Below are 9,122 nucleotides of genomic sequence, written 5' to 3' on the forward strand. Positions count from 1 at the left end.
TAACTCAGCTGCAGCTGATCTTGTGTTAAATTTACATTTATTCATTTGACAGACGCTTTTATCCAAAGCAACTTACATAGGTTACAGTCCTTTTACAATGTTATCCATTTATACAGCTGGATATTTACTGAGGCAACGGTGGGTTAAGTGCCTTGCCCAAGGGTACAGTAGCAGTGTCCCAGCAGGGATTGAACCAGCAATCTTTCGGTTACGAGTCCTGCTCCTTAACCACTATGCTACACTGCCACCAAAAAATTCTGTTTATCGTTGCAAAAAGCAGAAACGCGAACTACTTACAAACAATTACCTTCTTCTCAATACACGCTGCAGCACTATTTGTAGTAACATTCTTCTAATAAATATGAATGCACAAACGATTACCTTCTTCTCCTCAACAAGTGTTGCAAGTTGTCATATGACCACGTAGCCACTCAGTGAGTTTACACATCATTTAAAGGGCTGGAATTATCTTGTGTTAGATTCTGTTTATCCTTGGAAAAAGCAGAAATGCTATATTAGAACATTTTGAACTTCCCCGTATTTGTCTGGCACCAATTTTAAACATGGGCAGAAAAATAAGACAAGGAATTACACAAATAACAACATTAACATTAAACAAATCATAAAGAACAGAATAGAAACAAGACTGCACATCACTTGTACACATTGTTCTTGCTGTAAAATAATGGCAACAATTGATGACATACATATAATACATGCCTTAATTATACATTTTATAATTACTCTGTTGTTACTACTGTCTATCAAACTCAAATGTCTTAAAGTACATTGTACAACTTTGTTTTCTCTCTAACTCTATCTGCCCAGTGCCAGCCAGGAGCAGATGGACTCCCCCTCTGAGCCGGGTTCTGCTCAAGGTTTCTTCCTGTTAATTACGGAGTTTTTCCTTGCCACTGTTGCCTTAGGTTTGCTCTCAGGCCTGGGAACAATGTAAAGTTGCTTTGTGAAAACTTGTGTTGTGAAAGGCGCTATACAAATAAAATTGAATTGAATTAGAAGACTTTCAGTGTCTTTGTCATCGCAACCGTGATTGCTTCTCACTTACGTGTGCGAGTAAAAAGAAGATTCAACAATTTTTTTTTGTGTGGGACCTTTTTAAGCACCAAACAGAGTTTGCACATGTGTGGGGGTTTTTGACCTTCCAGATGTCCCAAACTTGGCGTGCGGGACCTTCTTAAGCACCTAAGAGTGGGTCAGGTTTGGTGAGCATTGGGGCCTCCTTTCTGGAAGTAACCATCGAGTGGCCTGAATCCCATGCGAAGGCCTGCCATTGATTCACATTGCCTGCAACACAGTTTTCAAAATGTTTAATAAACCAGAGCAGAGCATGGTCTTGAGTTTTTGTTCACGCGATGTGAGTTTTCAATTCCTGCGCCCTTTGCTTCACATATCATTGGGAGAGAAATATGATGACGGCGTTCCACTGATAGCGTTCAAAGAATCAAATATTGTTCCCTATGCGTTTCATTGAAAAGCACTGACAGCCATTCCATGTAAAATATATAAAGTCCTAAAAATGAGATCAGGCTTCATCTGAGGCCTAGTTGCGTGTTTTGGGGTTCCTGATGTTGCAGACCTCCCAAACTTGGTGTGCGGGACCTTTTGGAGGAACAAAGAGAGCGCGTGAAGTTTGGTGAGTGTCGGGGCCTCCTTTCTCTAAGTAACCATCGAGTGGCCTGAATCCCACAGAAAGCTGGTTTTGGGGTTATTTTTCCACGGGGAATGCATTTCCCCAGTCATATTTTCCAAAAAGGGAGATCTGATGCAATTCCAAGACTACAATATGCAAAAGAGTGTGTTAATTTTCACCACTCTTTGAAGTATTCATTTCAGCCACTCTCTCTGATTTGTGCGCATGTGCATGTTTCTGAGGCTCTGTCTCTGGTCAGAGAGCAGCCAGGCCTCTGAAAGTTCAGATGCTACAACCTAAGACTTCATAGATAAAGGCCTGAAATTTTTATCTGCCTAGCAGTACCCACTGACTTTCCAGACACCTTTCAACAGGCCTACAAAGGGGGTAACAAGTGCCTGCCATTGATTTACATTGGCTAGAATAAATATTTCAAAAATTGGCATAAATTCACCAGAGAGGAGAACAGTCTTGATTTTTTGTGCATGTCATCTCCTTTTGGTGGAGCGGGGGGGGGGGGGGGTGGCCCCCCATCCAGCATAGTCTCGAACCCGCAACCACTTTAAAAACCACACCGCATTCCATCCAGACGAGCATCCGGCCCCATGTCCTTCCACAGGCTGTCCATCTCTTCTCGAATTCAAAGAAGAAAAAAAACTCACAAAAAATGCAAACAAAAAGGTAAAGAAAGGAAACAAAATTGTGAATACAGATTTCTGTTCTGTGTTGATGTAGTCTGGACAAAAACATTCTCCGGCTACCATGGGTCCTCCAGATCACTGCCGTTCCCGTCCTCTTTCCTGTGGGGGTTCAGCCTGTTTTAGACCACCTCAATTACACTGCACTTGCTGGCCAGGCTGCCCCCTGGTGGCAGGTTGGGTATGTTCTCTGTGGAAAGGTTTCGCATAATGTGTCCCAGGTCAGGAACGCCATCTTCTCACAACTTCTCGATGATTTCTTCCACTCGTGACTCCAGGTACTTGTCCAGCTGAGCGTCTCTCTTCACCGCATCCTCTGACACCTTCGGGGCATTTGGCAAAAAAACTAGCACAACGCTCATGTTGTCACGACTTCCCTTGTGCAGGCAGGTGTCCACCACTTCGTTGCACACCCTCTCCAGGTCGTCTGTCACCTCCAGCCAGGACCGGACAAACTCGCACAGCTCCTCGTTGCTCATAACGATCTCAAACACCCTGGGCTCGGGCGACACCAGCTGCTCCGTGGGGCCCTTGCCGTCCACGCACTTGTAGTCGTAGTCCCCGACGGCGCAGGAGACGGCCAGCAAGCCGTTGACCCGCTGGATCATGACAGAGCCGCCGGCGTTCTGGATGCGCTCCTTCTCACATGGGTTGCACGGCTTGTGGTCGAGCGTGGAGAAGCGCACGTTCATGTCACGGTAGAGGACAGTGCGCAAGTCACCGCAGTTGATGAAGTAGAGGTGCTCGGGTGACAGCAGATCGGCCACCGCCCTGGAGGCACTTCGATCCATGCCATTGCGCAGGTCGGAGAAGCTGCGCATGTGCTTGTCGATCTTCAGGAAGCCCGTGCGGATGCCGCTCTTCACGCCCCCCCACTGTGGGCTCGGGCGCCGGGCTGGGCTTGTCGGAGCTGCGGAAGCCCTCGCTGCCCGTGATGTGCTCCAGCAGGTGCTTGGAGCAGTAGTTGGCCACGTGCAAGTCGGCATGCCTGTTGTACATGGCGAAGAAGGACCAGTCATCCAGGCCGTGCGGCAGGCCCACCACGGCCGTGTGTGCGTCCTCCATCTCCACCCGCCAGCCCTGCATGCTGCTCAGCCTGTAGTGCAGCTCGTTTCCTGCGCCGTGAGCATTGTGTTTCTCTGTCTTCAGCTTGTCCAGAAACTCAGGGCTCAGGGCTCCACGTATTCAGGATTGAAACGAATGCACCACCAAGCTCTTTCAATTTTTTCAATATAGACAGCTAATTTGGCGTTGTGTTGTATTTATTTTCACTGTGCACGCTCGATAAAAGGCAGCCAGAATTGAATTTCACACGACCGATACCCTTTTTAGCAGTTCTCTGCTCTAATGGCCTACCATTTGCTTAATATTGCCTAAAGATTTCTAATATTTGCCAAAATTCACCTGAGCAGAGCAGGGCCCTGTTTTTTTACACGTATCGTCTCCTGTTGGTAGAGAGTTTGGTAGCTCGAAGTGATTTGCTTCCCATGTGTGTGGGGTCATGCGAAGGCCTACCTTTGATTCACATTGCCTACAACAGAGTTTTCAAAATCTTTCATAAAGTTACCAGAGCGGAGCGTGGTCTTGAGTTTTTGATCACAAGATGTGAGTTTTCAGTTCCTGCGTCCTTTGCTTGTCGCACCATTGGGAGAGAAATATGATGACGGCGTTCCACTGATAGCGTTCCACTGATAGCGTTCCAAGAATCAAATATTGTTCCCTATGCGTTTCATTGAAAAGCACTGACAGCCATTCCAAGTAAAATATATAGTCCTAAAAAATGAGATCAGGCTTCAAATGAGGCCTAGTTGCATGTTTTGGGGTTCACGATCTCCCAGACGGCCCAGACTTGGTATACGGGACCTTTTTGAGAACCAAAGACAGCGCATGAAGTTTGCTGAGTGTCGGGGCCTCCTTTTCTCTATTAAGTAATCACTGTTCGATGATATCTCCTTCTTGGAATCATTCCAAAAAGACGATCCAAAAGAGAAGAGATCTCCTTCTTGGAACTGTTCCAAGAAGAAGATCCGAAGAAATCTCATACACAAGTCTTTTTATTCTACCCGGCACATGTACGAATCATTCTTAATGATCATCAGTCAGTCAGTCACAAGCTGCTTTTGCCATTTCGCTGTCACACTGGCTTTGCTGACTCCAAGTTCAATTTTTTGGTGCCCTATGGCTTAAACTGCAGCTTGCTGTGAGTGAATCATTGCACTTTGTAGTCACCTAACTTGCATTTGATGCTTCTACCTCTGAGGGCGAGGGGGGCGGGTATTTCCAAGAAAAAAATATTGTTCCCTGTGTGTTTCATTGAAAAGCAGCCATTCCAGAGAAATAATATAAAGTCCTAAAAAATGAGATCAGGCTTCATTTGGGGCCTAGTCACTTGTTTTGGGGTTCTGGATCTCCCAGAGGTCCCAAACTTGATGTGCGGGACCTTCTTAAGCACCAAAGAGTGCGTGAAGTTTGGTGAGCGTCGGGGCCTCCTTTCTCTAAGTAACCATCGAGTGGCCTGAATCCCACAGAAAGCTGGTTCTGGAGTTACTTTTGGACAGGGAACGCGTTTTCCATGTCGTATTTTACGTATTCGGTCAAAAAGATGGTAAAATTGCATTTGGACCCTTCTCTGTGCTGCCCCCATTGCAGAGTAACAAGCCTGCCAAGGTGCGCAAAAATCAAAGTCCACGGGTGGACCAAACAATGACGCAAGGTCCTGCATGACCCCTTCTGCAGTATGTGGGTGCCCCTGCCTAGGGCTTTAAGGTGCTGTTGAGCACTTTGTGCTTACCCACTTGGAAGTGGTCCAAATGGCATTTGGGACTTGCTCATGAGCGCCCCCTTCAGGTCACCACCAGGACCTACAAGTGTGGGCCGAGACCTTCCAGGAACACTTGACCCCATGTCTCTAGGTCTCTCCGTTGTGGAGTTATAGCCTCCAAAATAATTTAGAGGTCAAAGGTCAACTATTGACCGCTGACCTATTTACATGTGCAGATGTTCCTGTGCAGAGCACCTTAGTTGTGTTCCAAATTTAGGGTCTTAGATCTTTTCTTTGGAACATCTTATATGGGTTCCAAGAAGGGGATCTAAGAATAGTTGGGACACTGTGATTAGCTGTACAATTAATTATGCAAATTACCAAGTATAAAAGTTCTGTATCTCAACACATTCTCTCTTTGGTCTTCAGTATAACACAGATTATCAAGAGACGAGACAATTTGGAACCTTCCAAGTTAGGAATATCAATACCTAACATTTCCAAAAAGAAAATATTGTTTCCTAATTGCCTAAATAGGCTTTGTTTCATATGGCAAGAACAATTGCTTGGAGTACAGTAAAGCCAGTGGTGGTGCTAGAAGAAGAGGACAGCAGCCAGGAGCTTGAAGTTACTGAGAACAGTCTATACCTGGTGAGTCAAAAAATGCAATGTAACACACACACACACACACACACAGATTGTAAAAACTCTCTCTCTCTCTCACACGCACAGACACACACGCACACACACATGCGCGCGCACACACACACACACACACACACACACACATACAGATTGTAAAAACTCTCTCTCTCTCACACACGCATAGACACATGCGCACACACACACACACACACACACACACAAACACAGATTGTAAAAACTCTCTCTCACACGCACAGACACACGCGCACACGCACACACACACACACACACACACACACTCATACACACACATATACACACACACACACACAGATTGTAAAAACTCTCTCTCACATGCACAGACACACACACACACACACACACACACACACAAATACAGATTGTAAAAACTCTCTCTCTCTCTCTCACACACGCACAGACACACGCGCACACACACACACACACACACACACACACACAGGTTGTAAAAACTCTCTCTCACACGCACAGACACACGCGCACACACACACACATTCACACACAAATACAGATTGCAACAACTCTCTCTCTCTCTGACATGCACAGACACATGCACGATGACGAGATGACGAGACGGTCAGCAGTTCCTTGTATTCTGAAACTGACGAAGACATTCTCCCTGTTTGTGCACCATACCCAATGAGTCAAATTACTATGTAATAATAATTTAAATTACACACACATGAATACCATTGTTAATAAAAAAAATCCTCTGAACAGGGCAAACACTGCAGACTTACATATCCATGTGAGTTTGACAACCTGTTGAGACGGCTCTTTCAAAAAGACCTGTCCAAAAAATACATCACAGCTGAAAGAGTAAGTTTAGTTTCTTGTGATTTATCATTTTATCATTTTTAAGTCAGCTTATGCAAGTGTAAATGTTCTTTTTCTCAATTTAGATCAAACAGGTTGCCAAGAGAAATCCAGAGCTGGTGAAAGAGGCACTCTAACCTGTGCTCTGTTATTCTCTATGGCCTCTTCTCACCAATTTGTGCCCCCTGCCCACTCCTCATCTCATTCCCAGAGGTCTTTCTCTTATTGATTTTCAATTAAGTTAACTGTATGAAATTAATGCTGTGGTTGTTACTTGCACTTACTATGACTTGCAGTCTAAATAAATATTGACAGGTGCTCTGTCACACCCACTATATGCATTTCTGTACGTTGCTTTGGATGAAAAACTTCTGGCAAGTGACTAAATGTAAATGTAATGTAAATGTAACATTTAAAATATTGTCTTGTTATGCAATATACCTTAAATATGAAAAAATGAAAGTATATTATCTAGCATGTGACATGTTTTGTTATAAGTGAGATCATACTGTTTTTGCAGATAGCAGCAGTCATGTCTGAGGACAGCACCCAATTGTCACATTCCTCATCCTCAAAGGTTAAGAAGCAATCCAAGTGTCCATTGTGCTCCAATTCCTTCTCTTGTGTCTGCCAGCACCTTATTAAACAACATCATGTGCAGAACTGCACAGAGTTGGCGTCACTCCTACATTACACATCTGCTTTGTAAGTCATATTCATATACAGTCAAACCTAAACCCTGAACATTTAAGAACAATAATGTCTAACAGAACTGTTGATGTGTTTTTCTTGCAGCTACAATAACAAGCTGGACTGTGTTGTTTCTAAAGAGCCTAGGCAATCGAGACTGGATAAGCACCTACAAAAAGTACACAGTGATTTGATGGTTAGGACTTTTGTTTTTTGCTTAAAACGTACTAGGTGTACAGTTGAAAACTGTATCATCAAAAGTTTTTGGTCATGTGACTGCATTAGTGGATTACTCACTCACGCACTCTTTAAGCCACCTATCCTACTAATTAGGGTTGTGGGGGGTGCTGGAGCCTATCCCAGTGTTCATTGTGCGAAATGTAGGGAAACAGCCTTGACAGGTTGCTGGTCCATTGCAGGAATTATTCAGAAAGAGGAGCAGCTGGAGACGCTGAAGGCAGCAAAACAGCGGGCAAACCTGATGGATTTAAAAACCCTGCATGCATCCAACCAAAACCCACCTATGGTCAGCACCTTGGTCTATCACCTGCTTTCTGAAAGCAGCCAGGATGAAGAAGAGGAGGTAAGGCAAGTGGACCAGACAGGGGGCAGCAAGAACAGAGCACAGCAGGGAGGAGGCACAGCACCCCAGCAGGGAGAAGAGGCTGCATCCCAGGAAGCTGGTGGGACCCAGAAAGACGGTGCCCCCGCTCTTCAGGAGCAACCCAGGCAATGTTGTAGGTGTAGCCTCCTCAAAAAGCGTGTGCACCAGTTGAAACTGAAGATACATCATTTGCAAAATAAGGAGCAGGGGCCACCAGTCATTCGTAAAAAATACGCCAGAGTCAAGTTAATCCCAGAAAAAGTTCCAAGTTACGGTATGTATTATGTATTGTTGTCAGTACTCCGGCCCCCTAGCTGTTGTGCTTTTGTTCTCCCCATCTGTCATTGTGTCCATGTGCTTTTGTTTTTCCTTGTGTTCCAGCCCCTCCCCGCTCTCTGCCCTGTCTCCGCCCACCTGATCATCTCCACCTGCTTGCCTGCACACCTGCTTCCCATCACCTCACCAGCCCAGCCCTAAATCAACCTTGTTTCTCCATATCTTGTTTGCCAGATCGTGCAGTGTGTTTATACCTGTCTCGGTCCCGCCGTGTTTGCTGCCTGATCGCTGTTCCCCGAATCGACCCTGCCTGCGCTTCGACCTTGCTCCTGCTTGTTGCTCTGCCTCGTTCAACTGATCTACCTGATGACCTGGTTTGACACTGCCTGCTTCCCGTCTTTGATTCCTGACTGCGTTCGGACTGCCCACCTGGTCTCTACCCTGCCTGTTTTCTCGTTATGATTCTGCTCTGTGTTCTTAATAAAACTGTTTGGAATCTGGAGCTCTCGTGGTCCACGCCTGAGTCCTTGCCTGAGCCCTGACAATTCTAGTGCATTTTGTTCTACCTGTCACATTTGTCTAGTATGGTTTTCCTGGTATGGTTACTTGTACTTTGTGATATCAATGTATCTCCAGTTTACTTACTTACTCTCAGTCATTATCTAAGCTGCTTATCCTAATTAGGGTCTTGGGGGGTGCTGGAGCCTATCCCAGCGTTCATTGGGTGAAAGGCAGGGAAACACCCTGGACAGCTTGCCTGTCCATCACAGTATCTCCAGTTTACATTTCATCAAATCTTGCCAGATTTTTTTCTTCTTTTGCTGTAGAGAAAGTGCTACAGACTTGGTTCAGTCATATATTGGGACCTGGCAGAAGGCAGCAGGAAAATGCGAGGCAAAGGGTGGCACACATCCAGTCCTGGATGTTTTTCATGACCGAAAA

The 9,122-nt window shown here is 45.4% G+C and overlaps 1 pseudogene; it reads right to left on the reverse strand.

The window, feature by feature from the left end:
* Positions 1-2,408: 2,408 nt before the first annotated feature.
* Positions 2,409-8,090, reverse strand: LOC118796021 (annotated as a pseudogene).
* Between the last annotated feature and the right edge of the window lie 1,032 nt (positions 8,091-9,122).

This window comes from Megalops cyprinoides, chromosome 20 (genome assembly GCF_013368585.1).
Source record: "Megalops cyprinoides isolate fMegCyp1 chromosome 20, fMegCyp1.pri, whole genome shotgun sequence".
Lineage (NCBI taxonomy): Eukaryota > Metazoa > Chordata > Actinopteri > Elopiformes > Megalopidae > Megalops > Megalops cyprinoides.